Source organism: Marmota flaviventris, chromosome 18 (assembly GCF_047511675.1).
Source record: "Marmota flaviventris isolate mMarFla1 chromosome 18, mMarFla1.hap1, whole genome shotgun sequence".
Lineage (NCBI taxonomy): Eukaryota > Metazoa > Chordata > Mammalia > Rodentia > Sciuridae > Marmota > Marmota flaviventris.
The window spans coordinates 22,875,227-22,899,049 of NC_092515.1; positions in this window are offsets into that span (position 1 = coordinate 22,875,227).

The window sequence follows — 23,823 nt, forward strand, 5'->3', positions numbered from 1 at the left end:
GGGTCGAAGAGCATGAGAAGAAGATTAACATTAAACAGGGATGAGAGGTGGGAGGGAAAGGGAGAGAGAAGGGAAAATGCATGGAAACGGAAGGAGACCCTCAGAGTTATACAAAAGTACATACAAGAGGAAGTGAGGGGAAGGGGAAAAATAATACAAGGGGGACAAACGAATGTCAGTAGAGGGGGCAGAGAGAGAAGAGGGGAGGGGAGGGGAGGGGAGGGGAGGGGGGATAGTAGAGGATAGGAAAGGCAGCAGAATACAACAGACACTAGTATGGCAATATGTAAATCAATGGATGTGTAACTGATGTGATTCTGCAATCTGTATATGGGGTAAAAATGGGAGCTCATAACCCACTTGAATCAAATTGTGAAATATGATATATCAAGAACTATGTAATGTTTTGAACAGCCAACAATAAAAAATTAAAAAAAAAAAAGAAGGTTCAAAGGAGAAATGATTGTGTTGTGAGAGTCTTAACCCAGTCAGTGAATTAATTCCCTGTTAGGGATTACCTGAGTGGTAAATGAAGTGGTTGGGTGTGTATGGAGGAGGTAGGAGTTGGGAGTGTGGCTTTGGGTTATATATTTTTATCTGGCAAGTGGAGACCTCTCTGCTTCCTGATCATTTTATGAGCCACTTCCCTCCACCACACCCTTCTGCCATGATATTGAGTTTCATCTCAAGCCCTATGGAATGGAGCCTGCTGTCTATGGATTGAGACCTCCAACACTATGAGGGCTCAAATAAACTTTTCCTCCCATAAAATTATTCTGGTCAGATCTTCTAGTCACAGCAGTGAAGAAGCTGACTAAAACAATAGGTATCAGTTATTCCCACATTTCATAACAACATATGAGACCAGTTGTTTTACTTAGGGTTACTTGGTGCTTTAAAAACCAATCCTCATATCCAGGAACTTAGAAAAGAATTTCATGATTCATCCACCTAGTGGTTGAGTAGGATTTCTTTTAACTAGGCTCTTTCCTGCTGCACCTTCCTCTGTATTCCACCAGAGGGAAGGGAAGAGTGAGTGTGGAAAAGTTTGTACACTTCTTATACAACTAGCCCTCTTAAAGTGATATTCTTTGCTTCTCCCTACATTTCACTGGTGAAATCTTATAATACAGCTTGACCTGAATGCAGGGCAGAGCTGGGAAATGTGGCCCCTCTCTGGGGTCACTTCCAGAACAAGTTAGAACTTTTGTGGACAGTAAGCCATTCTCCCATCCCAAAAATATAGAGCGGGGGTGTGTGGGGGGAGAGAGAGAGAGAGAGAGAGAGAGAGAGAGAGAGAGAGAGAGAGAGAAAGAGAGAGACTGACCAAGACCTATCTTGAAAAATAGAAATATTTTCTGAGTGAGATGTTTAGGAAAGGACAGTGAGAGTGAGAGGGTCTTGTAAATCTGTCATGGACTGCTCTTCCCTCCTCCCCCCATCCCACTCAACCCCTAGTAATGTACTGCATAATGGAATTTTGATTAGTGACGGACTACCTGTATGATAGTGGCCCCATGAGATTAAATCACCTAGTAATGTTGTAGCTGTCTTTGTTAGTGTAAGTATTCTCTGTGATTCCACGATAAAACCATCTAACAGTGCATTTCTTAGAATGTATCCCATCCACCATTGAATGACTAATGACTATAATATATTTAAAAAAAACCTAAACTTAAAAATCTGATCTTTTCTCTGGACATGAATCATTTTCTAACCTCTCCAGCTTCAGTTTCAGTATTTGCACAATGGAAAGAATATTACCTACCACACAGCAATGCTGTCTTCATGAAAGGACATTACAAATATAAAAGAGCTTTCCAAACTGTGGAGTGTTGTGTTCATGTATTTGAAGTAACTGACATGTATCTGTTGGCCCTCACAGATCTTTGTTCTTCACTGTCATTTGCATGTCTGCCCTGGTTACTGTTTTGTGTGATATAGATGAAACGCTCCTCATTTTCTTAGTATCTTGACTACAGTAAGAAAATTATAGTCATTAATGCACACTATTAAATTATGTCAAACACTAAACTCAGAATTTCTGCTGAATACCAAATAGGTTTTGGTTAAAAGGAAAACCTGATATAGATTTAGGGTTATATTTGGGATTGTCTCTAACCTCCCTCCAACTCTGCACCTCTTCAAGATAGTATGCTATGTTGATAAATTTGGGAGGGAATGAAAATAAAAATAATGTGAAGGGATTTGGGACAGTTGTAGAATATGACCTTGTTTCTGGCAGTCAACCAGTCTATGAACTTGAGTCAATGAATTTAAGATATCAGACTAGGTGAGGAAATAAATTTCTCTCTCAGTGCATCATAGATATGGAGAGTCTCCCATCAGGACCTTTAGATAACCTTGGTGCAACCTTGTAGCCTCCAAATGCAAGCCCTCTTCACAAAACAGTAGCAGTCATGAATTTACTAAAACTTGCATAGAGACCCAGAAAGGGTCTTCATCACTCACCACTTATCAGATAGTTTCAGAAACTTCTCTGTGGACATTGCAGCTTTCATACATCACTTCCTGCTTTCTGCTTTCTTCCTTCTAGCTACTAGATTTCCCCTGGTCCCACCCCATCCTCATGTTCTCCACATCCTTACTGTTCATTTCTTTCCCCATCTCTTGAAGAGCAATTCAACTTTTTCCAACTGTTAAACTTCTGCTACATCCTATCCATCACTTACTCAGTAAAAGGTCCCTTATGATACAACCCACCCTCCTGGGAGGCAGCTAGGCATTATAACTTGCACATTTATAAGTGCTTTTCTTTCACTTTAAGTTATGTGGGTATATGGCACAGTGTGAGGCACTAGGACCCCAGACCTTGTCCACAAAATGCTTTCCCTTTGATGGGTGCAACAGCTAGCTATCACTCAAGGTTTAGTTTTTCATCATGCTTTTAACATTCATCTTCATTTGTGCTCACAAAAACCCCTCCCTGAGGACAGGCTTTCTTATCTGCACGCAGCAGAAAAGGACTCAGGGCCTTCAAGATGTGACTTCCATAGCATCATTGATGATTTCAGGCAGAAGAGAGTTCATGAAGATTCATGTTTTAAGAAAAATGGTTTTGCTTCTATGACAGAAAACTCACAAAGGCATCCAAAAGAATTCCAAAAAGAAAGAGATTTCTCACCAAATTGAACCCTTTTTTGCTGGAGGCATTTGGACTTTGGTAAAGATTTAAGGTTTTCCCTTCTCTGCAGTAAGAACCATGGCAGTGTCTAAAATCTGCATCACCAAACCTCCAGGGGAGAAAAACATCATGAATCTTGTCATCCTCGTACTCTCAACCTTCAAGCAGTCCTATCTCCTGTAAAAATAAACTTTTTGCTCTGGGTTTATAATTTGGAGGTAGTTCTGGTGGAGGGAAGAGAACACCAGCCCTCCTGATATGCAACAGAGAGTGCTAGGTCTCTTTCTCAATTTCTGTGGTGCTTCTTCGTTTCTGGCAGAGTTGCTGATGGGAGCTAAGCAGGACCATCCATCCAGGCATTTGTGCAGGTTTAATCAAGGGGATGCCCAACAGCACTGGAGCTCAGCAAAGCAGCTTCCCCACTGTGATAAAGAGCTGATCAATGTTCCATGATTCTTTCATTTATTGGTATTTCTCCTTCTCTCTTCCTCCCCACTTCTTTTTTCTGCATATGTATATACAGTCACAGCATCAGAAGCTTGGATGAGAAAGATTGCACCTGTCAGAATACCATCTTGTACATCTCTATGTCCAGGCTACAGTTTCCCTTTGAGGACTTAAGGAGACTTCAGCTGCACCAGGCTGTCCTGTGAAGAGGCTAAGGCATTTTGTCCTGACCAACGGGAGGGGTTCCATTCAATAAATTCATTGTATTCTTCCCAACCTTTGGGGACTCTTCTCTCTTTCTTTTGGATGCAGACTCCTGCACAGTTCAAGATAGTAGTTGCATTGGGTACATTATTTAATCAGTCAGGTAAATGAAAATTTCAGTATTTTCACTTCCAATACTTAGGTTTTCCATCCTCTTATATCAAGGTTTCTCAACCTTGATATTGGACTGGATAATTCTTTGTTGAGAGAATTTCCTGTGCATTGTAGTATATTTAATAGGATTCCTGGTTCTTACCCACTGGGTGCTAGGAGCATCTCCCTTCCACAGTTGTGACTACAAAAATCATCTTCAAGCCAGGTATGGTGGTACATGCCTGTAATCCCATTGACTTGGGAGGTGGGGACAGGATTGCAAATTTAAAGCCAGCCTCAGCAATGGTGAAGCACAAAGCAACTCAGTGAGACCCTGTCTCTAAATAAAATACAAAATAGGGCTGGGGATGTGGCTCAGTGGTCAAGTGCCCCTGAGTTCAATCCCCAGTATATATAAAAAAAAACTTTAAACATTGTCAAATTTCCCTGGGAGCAAATCAACCCTACTTGGAAACCACTAAAATAGATGATCAGCTCCTGACCTGGAAAAACCATATTATTTTGCCTTCTCTATCTACCTATCATCCATATTAATAATAATAACCATATTATTTTGCCTTCTCTACTTTCTCTATCATCACATCATAATCAGCAGCAGCAGTAGAAGCAGCATTTTTGATAGTCATCTTCACTAATGTTCACAATGATAAAGGACTTCATTTAACAAGTTTTACCAAATCCCAAATAACTGGCATATTCCCAGATATTTGAACAAACTTAAGATTCCTTCCAAGCCCCCAAAGTAGATACCATTAAGCCCATCTTGGTGATTAGAAAAATCAATGGCCAGGGAGGTTAAGTATTTTCTCAAGATGAGACAGAACACAACTGAGTAATCTGTTTGATATCACAGGGAGCTTTTACAGTATGCTCATATGCCATATGCTTCACTTTTGTCCCATTATCTGCATCTTCTCCAGTTCCTAGAAAAGGTCAGGTGCAAACTTGGCATTCACATAAATCTTTGTAAAGACCAAGAATCATGTCATTCAGCTCAATTTAAGTAATTCAAATTAATTTGTACCTTGTCTTTTGAGGCAATAAAGAATTTTTACAGCATAGAACTAAACCTTGATTTCTGGCTCCATCTTTGACCCGCTGTGTGAGCTTAGACAATCCACTTGACCTTTCTAAGCTGATAACACTTGATTCATAAGTGAGCTAATACATGTAAGAGTATAAGAGCCACACCTGAATACAGTTAGCACATAGTAAAAACTGACCATTACCAAACTGACCTGTTAATGATAAATACTCTCAGGTCCCAAATGCTTGGTCTCTTTGTTTCTTGTCCTTTATAAACTCAGGGTAAATTTATGTCTTTTTGGTTTTGCAAAATTGGTGGGGAAGGTGCTGCATTTGCTTAGTAGATGTTAGAATTCTGGTGTTTAGGGCCAGACAGAAAGATAGAAAAGGAATACTGCTTCTCTCAACTTTTCTTCTAAGAAAGGGCAGCTTGTCTTGGATAGAGGCAGTATCTGGTTGTCAGAGATCTTGAATTCCACTTTTGGCTCTGTAACAGACCAGATGCACTGAGATTGGGCAAGTCATGTACTCTCTTTCAGGATCTTGATTCCCTTATCTGTACATGTTTTATAACAGACAGCTTGTACTAACCTGTTATTGTAACATATGTATTGGGGGCATCTACTTCAGCTTTATGGGAGTTAACTTATCCTAGGCTGCTTGGTCTAGCTCACTCCCTGGAGCAGCTTTCAGGATGGCTGGCATACATTTTTGCTCACCTCTGTCAGCAGAGATCCTGCTCAGAGTGGAAGGCCAAATACCTAGATAGTTGTATTTTTTCTTTCTATGTATACTTTATTATTTTTCCTCCTAAAGCAACAAATTCTTCAAGCAAGCTCTAATCCCCCTGTGAACCTCTGCCAAGTATGCTTTCCTTAGGTGGTAAACAGAATGTGCAATTATGATTCATAAACAGCTAGTGAGATTTCACAAACAAATCTGAAGAGTTGATTGGCTGGACACGTTTTTAAATACATCTTCTCCTGACCAGTAACCTGAGAATTGATCCTGCTTGAAGAAAGGGCTGAATTGCAGGTCAATACTTCTTTTTAAAAACCTTTTGACTTTAATTAGTTGTTTTCACAAAGTCCTAGATTAGAACTGAGGGACTGGTGATAAGGAATTAATGAGAATGCAGAGACTGGGGAAATAAGCCAAGTAAAGATGATGGGATGTAGGGAGCAGAAGGATTTAGGAATTAGACGGAGAGGAAGTGTCAATATCCTGGGTGGTAGAAAGGGAAGATTATCTGTCCATCTGTTGGTCTGTCTGTCTGTCTGCCTCTGACCATCTGAGGGCACAGCCTTTGAGGCATTTTTTTTTTTTGTCAGTGATGCTGAAAGAAGTTTACACTACCACTTTTATTTACAAGGTACAGTGTCATTGGAGAAAGCATGGGCTCTGGAAGCACACAGATCACTTCCAATTCCAGGCCTGCCCCTTGTTCACATTGGTTTGTTTCTTTGGCAAATGAGGATGGGTTTCTCGCCTCATAAGGGAGCAGCTTGTCTCTATTGAAAGCAGGGGCAATGGGTGGGCAAGGGAGAAGGCTGAGCAACATCTCATGGCTATACCAAAGTCCCCTAGTCCTTCCTCTCTGAGCTCCCTGTTGCATAGTATGCTTCCCTTGCTGAGTCAGGAAGGGTCAAAGAGAGGCCTCAGAATTCATTATGTGTAACCCACTGCCACCTCTTTCAAATTTTACCTCATGCTTTTCCCTTAAGGAGAGTTGGGTAGTAAAATGGTATAAGTGTTTTGGAGGGTCATTGAAATCAGCATATTTCTTCCTGCATTTGTGGAACTTATGGGGGACATACATTAAACAGAAGGAATGCAAGCAAAAAGCATGCTTATGAATTTTGTTAATTGCAATACAGAAAACTTAAGGCTATACTTAAGGAAAATTTTTTGCATTGACAAAAATAAGCTAGACTTGGAAGGAAAGCTTTCCCCAAGGTAGTGGCTTTTAAAGATCTAAAAGACAGGTGGAAATAAACCAGGATAAACGCTGGCAGGGGTAGGGGATAGAGAAGAGTTCCAAGGAGAAGAAAGGACATATATAAGTTTTGAGTAAAGAAGAGGGTAGTGTGTGAAAGATACTGAGGGAACTTCCCAATAAGGGCTGATATAGGGGAAGAAAAAGTGGCAAGAATTGTTTTTTGGGACTAAGGAAGGTGGAAGGAGGATTTTATAAACCTCATAAGAAATAGACATCTGATCTGCAAGGAGAAATCAAACATCTACTCAGGAATGGTGACTTTCTTTTTAAACTATTGAAAGCAAGGGCAATGAGTGGGCAAGAGAGAAGGTTGAGCAACATCTTATGGGTATTCTTCTCTGTCACTGGAGAAGAAGTTGAGTACTACAGTTGAGTACTTGACCTGCCCCTCAGCAGAAGTTGCTTTCTTCCAAGGATGGGGTTGAATAATAGATTGTGTGTGCAAAACTTTTCAATGGGCTCAACATACACACATGTTCCACTATCATTCCAATACCTTAGGCTCTGTCTGGAGTGCTCTCCTCATCAACTGGTCACATCTGCCCTCATCTTCAATAAAACTTGTGTTGCCTCTGTCAGTTCTAGATGGCCCCTCCTATTCAGGGTCCACACAGAATGTAGAACCACCACTGTATTCACTGTACATGTGAAGTCTACATCCCGATCTTTGATGAACTTATTTCTGCCAATAATCTGAACTTCTCTGTGTTTGAAAAAAAGTGAAAGTCCCAAATTGATATGCTGGACATGTGTACTGGGCCATGGACATAGTTGACTTGGCTGAGTTGGAGAAGCTGGCAAAGGACTTACCTGGTGCTACTGGTTGACCATCAGCCTCTCCATCATTGACTATACTCCACAAATCTTTCAGTTCATACCATTAGTATATATTAACAATAGCACTGGGAAACCTGGGGGAAGTTGGGGGTGTTAATAAATGTCTTTCCTGGCATATAATTCACAGTGACAGAGGGACTTCCCAATATGAGTAGTCTTTCTTAAATGCCAGTACCTAGAGATAAGCAATAGGTCTGTTATGCTCTTTATGATGCCCACTGGAATGGCACCTGGAGGGTCTGTAGGTCCTGTCTACTCCTATAGGACTCTATTATAAGACTAAGAGGTGCCTTTTGGGGGTGATATGAAAAATCTCTTAGCACTCATGCGGTCTACCTATGTGGTCTCTGGTCTTTCTCTCTAAGACCCACCAACTGCTCCTCTGCATCATGCCCCCTCCTTCCACTGAACACCTAGCCCATTTTCAAGAACATTCTTTTGTTAGAAAGTCTGGCTCTTTGTTATTTTTTTCTTAATCTATTTTTCATGAGATAAACTTATGGCATGTTTTCTTGAATTTAGAAAGAAAAAAAAATGATGGTCCCTACTAATCAAGACTGTTTCCAAAGATTATTTTAAATCTCAAAGGTCTAAATAGCTTTATTACTCTGACGCATATGGGTACGTCCTTGAGGTATGGGGGTGGAAGGCTCTGGCTGCTGCACTGGTAGGTTGAAATGAAATGTATATGTGAGCTGAGTGGGAAACATAGTCATTTATTCTTTAGAACATGACCCTCATTGGCTAACAAAGGTTTTCAACTGAGGTAGACTTCTAGTATGATGTAATCCTGAAGCGTCTCTCTCACCAGTTCTTTTAAATTTTCAATTAAATAGCTGCCTGAAAAATCTACTAAATAGTAGCCTGAATAGAATCAAGTATACCATTCTTATGTCAAGGTTTTCATCTGTAATGATTTTAGCCATCATTACAAACACTCACCAAGAATTTTTTTTAAATTTTTATTGTTGATTGTTCAAAACATTACATAGTTCTTGACATATCATATTTCACACTTTGATTCAAGTGGGTTATGAACTCCCATTTTTACCCCGTATACAGATTGCAGAATCACATCAGTTACACATCCACTGATTTACATATTGCCATACTAGTGTCTGTTGTATTCTGCTGCCTTTCCTATCCTCTACTATCCCCCCTCCCCTCCCCTCCCCTCCCATCTTCCCTCTCTACCCCATCTACTGTAATTCATTTCTCCCCCTTGTTTTTTTTCCCTTTCCCCTCACTTTCTCTTGTATGTAATTTTGTATAACCATGAGGGTCTCCTTCCATTTCCATGCAATTTCCCTTCTCTCTCCCTTTCCCTCCCACCTCTCATCCCTGTTTAATGTTAATCTTCTTCTCATGCTCTTCCTCCCTACTCTGTTCTTAGTTACTCTCCTTGTATCAAAGAAGACATAGAAGGGACATCTAGGTTGGCTCCACAGTCTAGCTATTGTGAATTGTGCTGCTATAAACATTGATGTGGCTGTGTCCCTGTAGTATGCCATCTTTAGGTCTTTTGAGTATAGTCAGGGAAGAGGAATAGCTGGGTCAAATGGTGGTTCCATTCCCAGTGTTTCAAGGAATCTCCATACTTCTTTCCAAATTGGCTGCACCAATTTGCAGTCCCACCAGCAATGTACAAGTGTACCCTTTTCCCCACATCCTCGCCAGCATTTGTTGTTGTTTGACTTCATAATGGCTGCCAATCTTACTGGAGTGAGATGGTATCTTAGGGTGGTTTTGATTTGCATTTCTCTGACTGCTAGAGATGGTGAGCATTTTTTCATGTACTTGTTGATTGATTGTATGTCCTCCTCTGAGAAGTGTCTATTCAGGTCCTTGGCCCATTTGTTGATTGGGTTATTTGTTTTCTTATTGTTTAATTTTTTTGAGTTCTTTGTATACTCTGGATATTAGGGCTCTATCTGAAGTGTGAGGAGTAAAGATTTGTTCTCAGGATGTAGGCTCCCTATTTACCTCTCTTATTGTTCCTTTTGCTGAGAAAAAAACTTTTTAGTTTGAGTAAGTTCCATTTGTTGATTCTAGTTATTAACTCTTGTGCTATGGGTGTCCTATTGAGGAATTTGGAGCCCGACCCCACAGTATGTAAATCGTAGCCGACTTTTTCTTCTATGAGAGGCCGTGTCTCTGATTTGATATCAAGCTCCTTGATCATTTTTGAGTTAACTTTTGTGCATGGCGAGAGAAAGGGATTCAGTTTCATTTTGTTGCATATGGATTTCCAGTTTTCCCAGCACCATTTGTTGAAGATGCTATCCTTCCTCTATTGCATGCTTTTAGCCCCTTTATCAAATATAAGATAGTTGTAATTTTGTGGATTGGTTTCTGTGTCCTCTATTCTGTACCATTTGTCCACCCACCTGTTTTGGTACCAGTACCATGCTGTTTTTGTTACTATTGCTCTGTAGTATAGTTTGAAGTCTGGTATGGCTATACCGCCTGATTCACACTTCCTGCTTAGCATTGTTTTTGCTATTCTGGGTCTTTTATTTTTCCATATGAATTTCATGATTGCTTTATCTATTTCTACAAGAAATGCCATTGGGATTTTAATTGGCATTGCATTAAACCTATAGAGAACTTTTGGTAATATCGCCATTTTAATGATGTTAGTTCTGCCTATCCATGAACAGGGTATATTTTTCCATCTTCTAAGATCTTCTTCTATTTATCTCTTTAGGGTTCTGTAGTTTTCATTGTATAAGTCTTTCACCTCTTTTGTTACGTTGATTCCCAAGTATTTTATTTTTTTTGAGGATATTGTGAATGGAGTGGTTGTCCTCATTTCCATTTCAGAGGATTTGTCGCTGATATACAGGAATGCCTTTGATTTATGCGTGTTGATTTTATATCCTGCCACTTTGCTGAATTAATTTATTAGCTCTAATAGTTTCTTTGTAGACCCTTTTGGGTCTGCTAGGTATAGAATCATGTCATCTGCAAATAGTGATAATTTAAGTTCTTCTTTTCCTATTTTGATGCCTTTAATTTCTTTCGTCTGTCTAATTGCTCTGGCCAGTGTTTCGAGAACTATGTTGAACAGAAGTGGTGAGAGAGGGCATCCCTGTCTTGTTCCAGATTTTAGAGGGAATGCCTTCAATTTTTCTCCGTTCAGAATGATGCTAGCCTGAGGCTTAGCATAGATAGGTTTTACAATATTGAGGTATGTTCCTGTTATCCCTAGTTTTTCTAGAGTTTTGAAAATAAAGGGATGCTGTACTTTGTTGAATGCTTTTTCTGCATCTATCGAGATGATCATATGGTTCTTATCTTTAAGTCTATTGATGTGAAACATTTATTGATTTCCGTATATTGAACCAGCCTTGCATCCCAGGGATGAATCCTACTTGATCATGGTGCACAATTTTTTTGATATGTTTTTGTATCCAATTCGCCAGAATTTTATTGAGGATATTTGCATCTAGGTTCATTAGAGATATTGGTCTGTAGTTTTCTTTCTTTGAAATGTCTTTGTCTGGTTTAGTAATCAGGGTGATGTTGGCCTTGTAGAATGAATTTGGAAGTTCTCCTTCTTTTCCTATTTCCTGAAATAGCTTGAAAAGTATTGGTATTAGTTCCTCTTTAAAGGTTTTGTAAAACTCTGCTGTATACCCATCTGGTCTTGGGCTTTTCTTAGTTGGTAGTCTTTTGATGGCTTCTTCTATTTCCTCAATTGATATTGGTCTGTTTAGGTTGTCTATATCCTCCTGACTCAATCTGGGCAGATCATATGACTTAAGAAATTTATCGATGCCTTTACTATCTTCTATTTTATTGGAGTATAAGGATTCAAAATAATTTCTAATTATCTTCTGTATTTCTGAAGTGTCTGTTGTGATATAGCCTTTTTCATCCCCTATGCTAGTAATTTGAGTTCTCTCTCTTCTTCTCTTCGTTAGCATGGCTAAGGGTCTGTCAATCAACTTTTAGTTTTGTGAATTTTTTCAATTGTTTCTTTTGTTTTGATTTCATTAATTTCAGCTCTGATTTTAATTATTTCTTGCCTTCTACTTCTTTTGCTGTTGTTTTGCTCTTCTTTTTCTAGGATTTTGAGATGAAGTGTGAGATCATTTATTTGTTGGTTTTTTTCTTTTTTTAAGGAATGAACTCCAGGGAATGAATTTTCCTCTTAGAACTGCTTTCATTGTGTCCCATAGATTCCGATATGTTGTGTCTGTGTTTTCATTTATCTCTAAGAATTTTTTAATTTCCTCCTTGATGTCTTCTATAACCCATTGATCATTCAGTAACCTATTGTTCATTCTCCAAGTAATGCATGATTTTTCCTTCCTTCTTTTATCGTTGATTTCCAGTTTCATTCCATTATGATCAGATAAGATGCATGGTATTATCTCTACTCCTTTATAATGTCTAAGAGTTGCCCTGTGACACAATATATGATCTATTTTTGAGAAGGATCCATGTGCTGCTGAGAAAAAAGTGTAACTGCTTGATGTTGGGTGGTATATTCTATATATGTCAATTAAGTCTAGGTTATTAATTGTATTATTGAGTTCTATAGTTTCTTTATTCAACTTTTGTTTGGAAGATCTGTCCAGGGGTGAGAGTGGTGTGTTGAACCCTTAATTATTGTATGGTGGTCTATTAGACTCTTGAACTTGAGAAGAGTTTGTTTGATGAACATAGCTGCACCATTGTTTGGGGCATATATATTTATGATTGTTATGTCTTGTTGGTGTATGGTTCCCTTGAGCAGTATGTAGTGTCCCTCTTTATCCCTTTTGATTAACTTTGGCTTGAAATGTATTTTATTTGATATGAGTATGGACATACTCTTATGGACACTCCTGCTTGTTTCTGAAGTCCATATGAGTGATATGATTTTTCCCAAACCTTCACCTTCAGCCTATGTATGTCTTTTCCTATCAAATGTGTCTCCTGTTGGCAGCATATCGTTGGGTCTTGTTTTGTGATCCATTCTACTAGCCTGTGTCTCTTAATTGGTGAGTTTTAGCCATTAATATTTAGGGTTATTATTGAGATATGGGTTGTTCTTCCAGCCATATTTGTTTATTTATGTTACTAAACATGGTTTGTTTTCCTCTTTGATTATTTTTCCCCCCTTTACTGTCCTACCTCCCACTGTTGGTTTTCTTTGTTATTTTCCAGTTCCTCTTCCTGTAATGTTTTGCTGAGGATGTTTTGAAGAGATGGTTTTCTAGCTGCAAATTCTTTAACTTTTGTTTATTGTGGAAGATTTTAATTTCATCTTCCATCCTGAAGCTTAATTTCGCTGGATACACAATTCTTGGTTGGAACCCATTTTCTTTCAGTGTTTGAAATATGTTATTCCAGGATCTTCTAGCTTTCAGAGTCTGTGTTGAAAGATCAGCTGTTATCCTGATTGGCTTCCCCCTAAATGTAATCTGCTTCCTTTCTCTTGTAGCTTTTAAAATTCTCTCCTTATTCTGTATGTTGGGCATCTTCATTATAATGTGTCTAGGTGTGGATCGCTTATGATTTTGTACATTCGGCGTCCTGTAGGATTCTAGGATTTGGGATTCTGTCTCATTCTTCAAGTCTGAGAAGTTTTCTCGTATTATTTCATTGAATAGATTGCTCATTCCTTTGGTTTGAAACTCTATCCCTTCCTGTATTCCAATGACTCTTAAATTTGGTCTCTTGATGTTATCCCATATTTCTTGGATGTTGTGCTCATGGTTTCTTAACAGTCTTGCTGAGCTGTCTATGTTCTTTTCAAGTTGAAATACTTTGTCTTCATTGTCTGCTGTTCTATCTTCTAAGTGTTCTACTCTGCTGGTAGTATTCTCCATTGAGTTTTTAAGTTGGTTTATTGCTTCCTGCATTTCTAGGATTTCTGTTTGTTTGTTTTTTATAACCTCTATCTCCCTGTATAGTTGATCTTTTGCTTCTTGGATTTGTTTATGTAATTCATTGTTGAAGTGATCTTTCATTGTCTGATTTTGCTGTCTGATGTCTTCCTTGAGACTCCAGATCATCTGAAGCATGTATATCCTGAATTCTTTATCTGACATTCCATCTGATGCAGCTATTACCTCTTCTAAAGTTGAGTTGACCTGTATTGCTTGTGGTCCTTTCTTTCCTTGTCTTTTCATACTGCTCTTGTTTCTTTCTGCTTGGTGAAATTGTTGTGTTATTGAATTTTCCCCCTATATATTTATATTGCTCTTGTATAGTTGCAAAGTCTCCCTTGCAGGGGCGGGGCGGCGGCTGTGCTCCTCCTCCAATTGGGGTGATCTGTTTATCAAGCTGGTGGGCCGCTGGGCCCCTTCTCCGGGTTGCGTGGTCTGCCTACCTTGCGGGCAATGGCTGGGCCCCTCCTCCAATAGGGGTGATCTGTCTGCCACTCTGGCGGGCCGCTGAGCCTGTTCTCCAGGTTGCAGGTCTGCCTACCTTGCAGGCGCAGGCGGCAGCTGTGCCCACCCCCTCCAATTGGGGTGATCTTTCAACTAGGCCGGCGGGCCGCTGGGCCCCTTCTCCGGGATGCACGGTCTGCCTACTTTGCGGTCGGCAGCTGGGCCTTTCCTCCAATTGGGGTGATGTGTCTACCATACCTGTGGGCTGCTGGGCCTGTTCTGCCGGTCGGTCGCAGGTCTGCCTACCTTGCAGGCACGCGCGGCAGCTCTTGCAGGAGCGGGCGGCAGCTCTCCAAGAATTGTTTCATTGAGGTAGAGACATACTGTCCACTGTTTGTTTGTTTGTTTCATTCTTCCTTCCTTCCTTTCTTTCTTTTTTAGTTGTTGATGTTTGTTTTATTTATTTATATGTGGTGCTGAGAATCGAACTCAGTGCCTCACACATGCTAGGCAAACACTCTGCCACTGAGCCACAATCCTAGCCACATTCACTGTTTTTCACTAGGAAATGAAAAATCCAAAGCCAATGGTCTTTAACATGTTTGTGTGGATGGGATTCAGTCCATTGGTCATTCAATGAATCTCATTTTTTCTAAGAAAAAGGCTTTTCTTTTTTTTAAAAGCCTACTCCAACTAAAGAAAGACAGAACTTTTGATCAAGTCCAACACAAGCAGTTTGAAGGCAAAGGCCAGGTCTGTTTTCCTCATTATGTACCTCAGTGACTAGCAGAGGGCCTGGGATAGAGTGTTCAGCATGTTCATCTATGTAATGTAGTAGTCATACTTCCCGATTGAGGTGGGGTGGGCACATAATGGCAGAATGGAAAGACCTTGGTCTTTCAGTCAAAAAGCTTGGTTTCTAGTTAATACCTGTATTTAACTTGCAAGGTGAACTTTGATAAATGATTTTTTTTTTCTCCTTGGGTCTTGTATGATTTAGATACGAGGTATCCTCCAAAAGCTCACTTGTGAGACAATAAAAGAAGTTTTTGGAGGAGAAATAATTGGGTTATAGCCTTAACCTAATCAGTGAATCAATTCCTGATTGGATTAACTGAATGGCAGCTGAAGGCAGGTGGGGTGTGGCTGGAAGAAGTGGTTCATTGGGGGCGTGGCTATGGGCTGTATATTTGTATCTGGAGAGTGGAGTTTCTCTATGCTTCCTGATCATCACGTAAACTGGTTCCCTCTGCCACTCTTCCACCATGATGTCCTGTCTCACCTTTGAGCCCTGAGAAATGAATTATGATGTCTATGGATTGAGACCTCTAAAACCTTGAGCCCCTAGATAAACCTTTCCTCCTCTACAGTTGTTCTGGTCAGATCCTTCCATCACAGTGGCAAAAAAGCTGACTAAAACAATCTCAGTTTCCTTATCTCAACTAACTCGTTTCTAAGCTCCAAATGATCTTCCACTTGTAACTTCCTGACAAATTGAACTCTCATCCATGGCAACTCTGGTGAAATGCATTAGGAGTGAGAGATCATTTGGTAGGAAGATGGTGTCAATCCCTAAAATGCTTGTAGAAGAGATCAGGTGCAAAGCTGATGGACTCACTCTTCTTTTTCAGCTAACTTAAGTGGACCGGAAGCAGTGAATGAACCTAAAAATAGAGGCAAAATGATGAGAAGAATTTCCCTGTTGAAATGAGCTAGGGAGGGCTATGCTTTAAAAGGCATATTTTGTTCTAAGTTTCTCTACCATCTAAATGGTAAATTCCTAAGGTTATGTGGAGTTTTAATGTTTTTCCTTGTCCTGTATTTTAAACAAAAGCTAAATGATAGAGGAAAGGTTGGGGAGACCAAGGAAATGTTCCATTTCTTCTTGCATTTCTCTTTCTTACCATTTCCAAGTGAGGTTTGAAGCCTTGATGGGGCATGAACAGGCTCATTTGATCCAATTGAGGAGGCATATATTTCATGGGCCATAATTTATATGTGCATAAAGGAAATGTAGCTTTACATTTATATCATTGAACTTAGTTTCTGTCTAGACTGCTCATTCTTATAACAGCTGAAATTTAATTTTAGTCACTTAAGAGTAAATTTGGTCAATTCACAGTTATTTTCCCTTCCCTCTTCCATGGTTTTATAGCAAAGTTTCAAGAAGCTAATGTATGGAGTCTGTTTTTTAGCATAGTCATCTGTGTATGTTGACATCCTCTGAGATGACCTTCATTATTCCACTGGCCTCTGCTCTCAGCAACCTTTGCACCCTCTTGGGGTGTGGGGAGGTAAGGACATATAAAACTCAAAGAGGTGCTCCTGTATCATGTGAACCTGCAGGAAACTTGAAACAGGGGGTTTCTGGTGCATGGCATTTAGACTTTGTCCACAGCCATTCAGCTCTGATTCTGACACTGTTGCTGCTTGAGACTCCTAGGAGACTTGCCGATTCTTTGGGCTCTACTGGATTCCCTAAATACTCAGCTTCTGGGATTCATCTTAGACTTCAATTACCCATAATTAAGGAGTTCAACTTAAGGGCTATTATAGAACCTTCACTGGTCATCTCCTCAGATAACATTTCCCTACATCCCCTATTTCTTTCTTATAATCTTTAAGGGTTCCTATGTATTCTAGTGGACAGAGACAAAGAAGGGGAAGGAAAATTAGGCATGATAGGACTCAATTTTATTGTTATAGCATAAACTTTTTGCTTGTAGTTTTTCTTAGCTTTGTTCTTTGAGACTCTCTCTGTTCTAGAGATCTACCCTTGGACTTCACCCATGAACTTTGGAAGGCTGCTTTGTATGAGATTTGCCAGTGGGTTCTCTTGCCTTCTGATTCCTAGTTGGGTTTTGGCAAAGGGGAGCCCAAACAAGATCTGAAGGAAGAAAGAGTTTGGAGTTGGGTATTTCTTCCATCCCAGCTAGGACATGATAGGCTGTCTAGGTTCCTTGACTGAATGTCTCTGATCCTTCCAAGTGGTCCTCCCTATACAGTTTTCTCTTCCCTTTCCCCTTTCCAGCTTAGGGTGGGAAAGGCATCCTGATGCTACTTTGCATGTATCTCTCTACACATTGCCCACATCTTTATGAATAGGTTTTTAAAATTAAATTCTTACCAATTGTAGTCAGCTGTTTTCTGCATCCTGGTGGGCCCCTAGTGAGACCCAGTCACTGGTTTCAGTGGTATGAGCTCAACTTCAGAGATGAGAGCTGACTTTTCTTTCTTTTTTCCCAGCAAGAAACAATTCTTTCATAAGTTACTAGAAAACTCCTTATGTCATCCTCCCCTATATCCTCTGATTCTCTAATGTGACTTGTACATTCAAGCAGGTGTTGGGAGGATAGAAGCCTTCCTTGCTTTTTCTGGGTTCTTGTGGCTCTAGGTGTTTCTTGGCTGGTGGCAGCATCACATGTGGTGCTTCTGTCTTCACATGACCTCTTCTCTTTGTGTCTTTTCATTATGTGACTGTTATAAAGGACACTTATCCTTGGATTTAGAGCCATTCAGTTAATCCAGGATGATCTACGTATCTTGACTTCTTTAACTTAATTATATTTGTAAAGATTTTTTTTTTCTAAAGAAAATCACATGCATAGGTGCAGGGATTAGGATGTGGACACATCTTTATAAGGATACTGTTAACCCACTACAAACCAGTAGAGTTTATCACTAAATTGTTATTTTTTTTGAAAGGGTGCTCACAATAGCCTTACAAGACTTTTATAAGCTATTTTTTTCCCCCAGATCTTTGTTTATGCAATAGCTAAGTGAGAAAAAGAAATTCCTCACTGCAAAATTTATTACAAAACCCTTGATTCTTCTCTTTACTCATGTTCTGGACACAAATAGATGGGGTGTGAAGGTTGGCTGAAAGCTTATTTTTATCCAATTGCAGTACAAAAGTGTGTGACACTTCTGTAACCAAACAAAAGGAGGGAAATGGCAAAAATCACATACTTATGGAATCCTGAAGTGCTTTAGTGTCCAAGGAGTGCTCACTGGTTCTTAGTCTTGGAAAACATGAACCCTGTCTAGTGAGATGTCCCTTTGTTAATCAGCACTTGGTGGTTGTCTGATGCCTTTCTCAATAATACCCTAATTCTGAAAAATTAAATTAAATATAAAGTCGCTTTGGCACTGAACAGTTCATTGGAACCCTCCTAATAAAAATTCTCTTGAATGTGCCACTCAGCGGAATTCTGTGTAATTCTAGACAAGGAAAATTATTTCAGAAATATGTTCCTGTATTCAACTGTGTAATGAATACAATTATTCTTATCACCCGGCACTATGATTGGGAGTGTTACTGCATGTTAAAGACTGTATTTGTTAAAGGGGCACCTCAGATAGCCTGACAGCACATCCAGCCATCGTTAGTTCACTTGGGACCTGCCTTATCTCTTTTCTGCTGCTGAGATTGTGGGAAAGGAAGATAATGAGTTTTTTTTTTTCTTTTAAACCATGTCACAAAAGGTAAATAGAAACTTTGGTCCCAAAAGAAATTTCTCCATTAACACAACTTTGGGAAATATTTTGTAAAAAGTGCATCTCGTTACCTCTATAAAACCCCAACATAAGAGAAACAGGAGAGGAATAAATGGAAACTGGTCTGAAAATGGAGTTGGGATGTTCCTGTGGCCCATTCAAATCATTGCTGTCTTCCCAAACTTTTTGGATTTATTATCCAGGCTGCTTAGGGGAAGATGAGGTCAGTCTGGATTGTTCAAATTATATACTGAAAAAAAGTGTAATTTCATTCTGCTGTCCTTAAATTCCACAGAAAAAAATTTCAGTGCCAGTGAAAGTTGGGACTAATGGAACCCCTGCTGAGCATACTGCAAAAAAAAATGATAAGAAGGACTGTAATTAGCAGCACTGTTTTTCATACTACATGTTAAAAACACATATTTTCTTATGTAGGCTAAAAATACCCCTTGCACCCCTCATGTGCAAGGCTATTTTCCCCTCTATGGAGAGCATACTTTTGATCCATTCTGGGCTAAATTATTAGTGACAGATTGGATTTTTCATGTTCATAGATTCAGATGTCATAGGTTCCTAAAATCCACAAGTCAAGGGCATGAGCAGTTTATCATACCCAGTAATTCCCAAATGCCCTTTGAATATAAACTGACCTCTTTGAATTATGCCTGCTAACCAGGACATATCATAGCTATTTAAAAAATAAATTCCCTTCTTGAAATCTTCCCATCACTGTCAATCTCAAGACTCAATTGTATCCTTCAAATTTCAAAACACATTAGCTCCAGGAAAGTGCCTCAGAATGGGTGTAATCTGGCCAGATGTGAGAGCTTGGACAGTGTGTGTTGAGTCCTGCCTGCTATTGGTCTATCTGCAAAGGCTCTTCACTTGAAGCCTAGTTCAAATGATTGAGATCATCACACTGTATGGGAATCTCTCAAGCAGAACTGAGTAAAACATGCTCACTAGCTTGAATTGTCAGAATCACATTCCAACTTAGAATATCACACAACAATTCTGATGATCATTTGCACCATTTATACTACAGAATGTTGTGGAATAACCAGATAAAAGGGGCAGATTCAACAAATGGGTTTCTTGCTTTAACTTATAAGCATTTAATGTAGGACACAGAACTCCATAACTTTCTCTAAACCCTCCTTCCCTGCATCTCCCTGATAAATGATAGGCATCATATTCTCCGCTCTGGCCTGCCAAGTCACAAAGCATCTGCTCATTGCTTAATGATTTTTCATCTTCAAAATATGGCTTTCTAGATTATTTTCCTCTACTACAACTACTTCCTAATTTTCTTGTTACCAATTTCTTCCCTTTGTACCATTATTTCAGTTAGAAACCAGATTTAATTTCTAAAATAGAAATAAATAAAAGGGACCCCCCCCCAAAAAAAGTGACCCAATCTTAATGCCTCTTGTCATCTCTGGACTATCTGCAGGAACAAGTTCACCATCCTTGATATGATACAAGTTTTTGCACCAACTAGCCTCACTATGCTACCCTAGCCTCTCTCCCCTCTCTAATTCCCTTTCTCTAGTTAGAATTTGGCCATCTCTGAGCTCTGAGCAAGTGAAATCTATAAGTATGTGAGCATAGCTCCATTTATTCCCAACTGCTAGTAATTAAACAGTTACTTTATTAACCCTGACAAAAGACATGAACAGCATCCTGTACACAAAATTTATAATTTCTTGTCTTTGTGCCAGATATGAGTTGTCAAGGCATGTATTAATTATTGAAATATGCTCTCTCTGCCTTTGATTGTCATCTCATGCAGACTTATATGGTTCAAATGTTTTCATTTCTCATGATAAATTTAACTTGCTTCTTAACTGATTCCTTGCACTTTGGGGGCACCATTCAATAAGGATTTCAGAGTATGTTCCATGCAACACTAGTTCAGCTAGAGGTTAAAGACTGTTCATTGAGGGTGAAGACTGTTTACTGCTGTTTCTTTACAATAACAGCCTTCTGATTTGTGTTTTCTCTAGGACTTCTCAAAGCCTTTAATAATGTATTATGGTTGTTAAAGGTAAAGTAAGGGGCATTAGATTATATGAACTTTTCAAACTCAGTGTTCTTGCAAGTTTTATTTTATTTTATTTTTTTCCAGAGCAACTTTCATACTGGTTTTCTACAGAGCTTGTTTGGAATTATGTCACTTCAAAGTTTTCTGTTGTCATTCCTGTAGGCCTCTAGAATATTCTTCCATGAATTGCAACTGCAGAATACAACCTTACATAGAACAGCATTCCTACAACATTTGCTTTTCTGTTTATCGCATCAATTTTTGAAGTGGGACATCTGGCCCTTTGCTGTATCATATCAGTTTGTTAGGGTCACCATAACAAAGTACTACAGTTTGTATGGCTTAGATAGAAATTAATTTTTGCTTAGTTCTAGAGGCTATAAATTCAATGTTAAGTAGTTAATAAGGCTGGTGTCCACTGAGGCCTCTCTTCATGAACTGTAGATGGTCATTTTCTCCCTATGGCTTAACATGACCTTTCTTCTCCATGTGTTGTGTCCAAATATCCTCTTCCTGTACAGATGCCTAGCATTTTGGATTAGGGCCAATTCTTATGATTCCATTTTAGCTTAGTTACATCTTTAAAAATGTTATCTCTAAATGCAGTCACATTTTGATGTACTGGAGATTAGGATTTCAACATAGGAATTTTTGTAGAGAGCTCATAACACTGTCAGGTCTCAAAAATCTATGTTCATAGAAGTATAACTCTAATTGATAACTTCATTGTCAGGCCCAGAAATACAGAGCACTTGGCTGGTCCCTGGGGATAAAGAAAACATTGTGATGATACAAGATAGATCCACCTTTTAGTAATAAGAAGGATGTGGAGTGAAGGAAACACATGGTAATGGAATTTATACAAATGCAGAGTCTCAATCAGAAGTTAGAACAATCATGATATATTTGATATATGGGCAGAGAGAATGTCATATACTTCACACAGACACTCTCATTTGCTTATCTATTTATTTATTTATTTATTTTTGTTCAAATTTCTTAAAGTTCATTGAACTTAAATTATATTTAAAAATAGAGCAATTTCAAACTGAAAGCCAAAAACAAAAAGAACAAGTTGGTAGTTTTTTTTTTTTTTTTTCCTGAGAGGCAGATCTAATTAGCTCTAGAACGGACTTTCTCTTTCTTAGCTTTTGTAAAACAAACAAACAAAAAAAATTTTGTTTCCTATTTCTAAGGCATTAAAAAGCACTCAGAATGCTAAATAGGTTGTTCAGGTACAAAGTTTCAATTGTCTAACAGGGATTAAGAAACATCAAAGACTGCTATAATTTCCTTTCTTTTAATATCAAATTGTACATATTTTTACTTTTTCTATAAATTTGAGAATGTCACACTCATAACCCAAATTTCAAAAATATGATCATATTAGTAAGAATGTCCAATGTATCTGAGCTGGCATCCCAGTCACTGAAAGGGACCAACCATAAGAAGAGCTGATCTGCTCAAATGCTGCCAAAACCAGTCAAAAAGCACCTATTCTAGGAGACAGATCGGCTAGCCTAATTCCTACATCACCAACCTACCTGCAAAGCAGATCAAATCCTTGTGGTTCATAAGTAACATGCAAAATAGTTAAAAAAAAGTCACTTCATAATTCCCCAAACTCTAAATTTATTCATTCCCACTCTTGGTTGCCCTCATTTTTATATTGATAAATCTATCAAACTAAAAACTTTCATTTTACCACTTCAGAAAGATAGTCTAGACAATGGTTATCATTTTCATTCTATGCATAATTGTTTTTGTGTTGAAGTTTTCTTTACACCGGTAATAAAAAACCTTGAATGAATTTTTCTAAAAGTTCCAGTCTTACACTCTGATTTGAAATATTGAGTACATACTCCAGATGATTTCCCTAAGGCTTGTTTTTCAAGATAGCTAATTCATATCATTAGTAACCACAGGTTCTATGGGGACACCCATTTCTGAAAGATTTTTTTTTTAAATAAGAGATTACAATGTCTGTAACATCTATTATAGGTGTTTAAAGATTCAACGGATCTAACTGCATCCCCAATTAATTACATAACATAAATCAGCTATTAAAGATTCAGTAGGATTGTGTAGGTACATCCTAATTAGTTACTCTAAACATCCTATCAACTTTCATGAGTAGATCAATATTCCAAAGTAAACTGGCAACATATTCTAAGGGAGAGAATATATATATATATATATATATATATATATATATATATATATATATATATATATTTAAATCCCTACCCTGTTTCCTGGTTCTGAGGGTAATAATAGCCCTACTGAGAAATGTCCTGAACAATACTAGACTCCTGTTTTATGTGTAGAAAGGCCTCAAGGCCCTAAATTTCTTTTCTGGGCTTCACAACACTATGATGTCTTTTGCCCAGGAGAATAGCATGGTCAGTCCTCTTCTAGAAAACCCAGGGCACAACTTGAGTTACAGTCTGTTTACATTATACCAAATCCTAGAAGAGAACAATGATTGGCCAGAAATGACCATGTTCAGATTAGATAACTGGTAAAAAAATTTTAATCAGATATGACTTGTGTCTAGCACCATCCCAAGCATAGAGTAATACAGATACTCTTAATTAATAGTCCAATACTCCTAAGAGGTGGTACCTTTATAATCACCATCTATACCATAAAGATAGCAAACTTCTCTTGAGGTTCAGAGGAATGTAATAATATTTGTGGAGTGTCACAAATTATTAAGTGGCACACCTGGGATTTGGTCTCAAGCAGGTTTACTTTAGAGCATTTATCAGTCTGTCTAGAATCTGACTAGCTTTTATGAAAGTCATATATATAGGACTCAGCATTGTTATTTTAAAAATAGAATTAGTGATACACATATTCCCTGTATAACTGGGTTATTAAAAGCCCCTCAAATAAAAAAAAAATGAATGAAACTAAGGACAGACAAAAAAGACTATTATGAAGTTTCCCAAATACTCTTAAGACTTTGGAATCCCAAAACCCATGATCATTTAGTTCATTTATTTATTCATTTATTTACTTATTTAACTATCTAATATAAACTAAGAAACTACTCTGTGCAATAATACCACCAATAGCAATAGCTACATTTGGTAGATACAATAAGAATCCAGCAATTTCC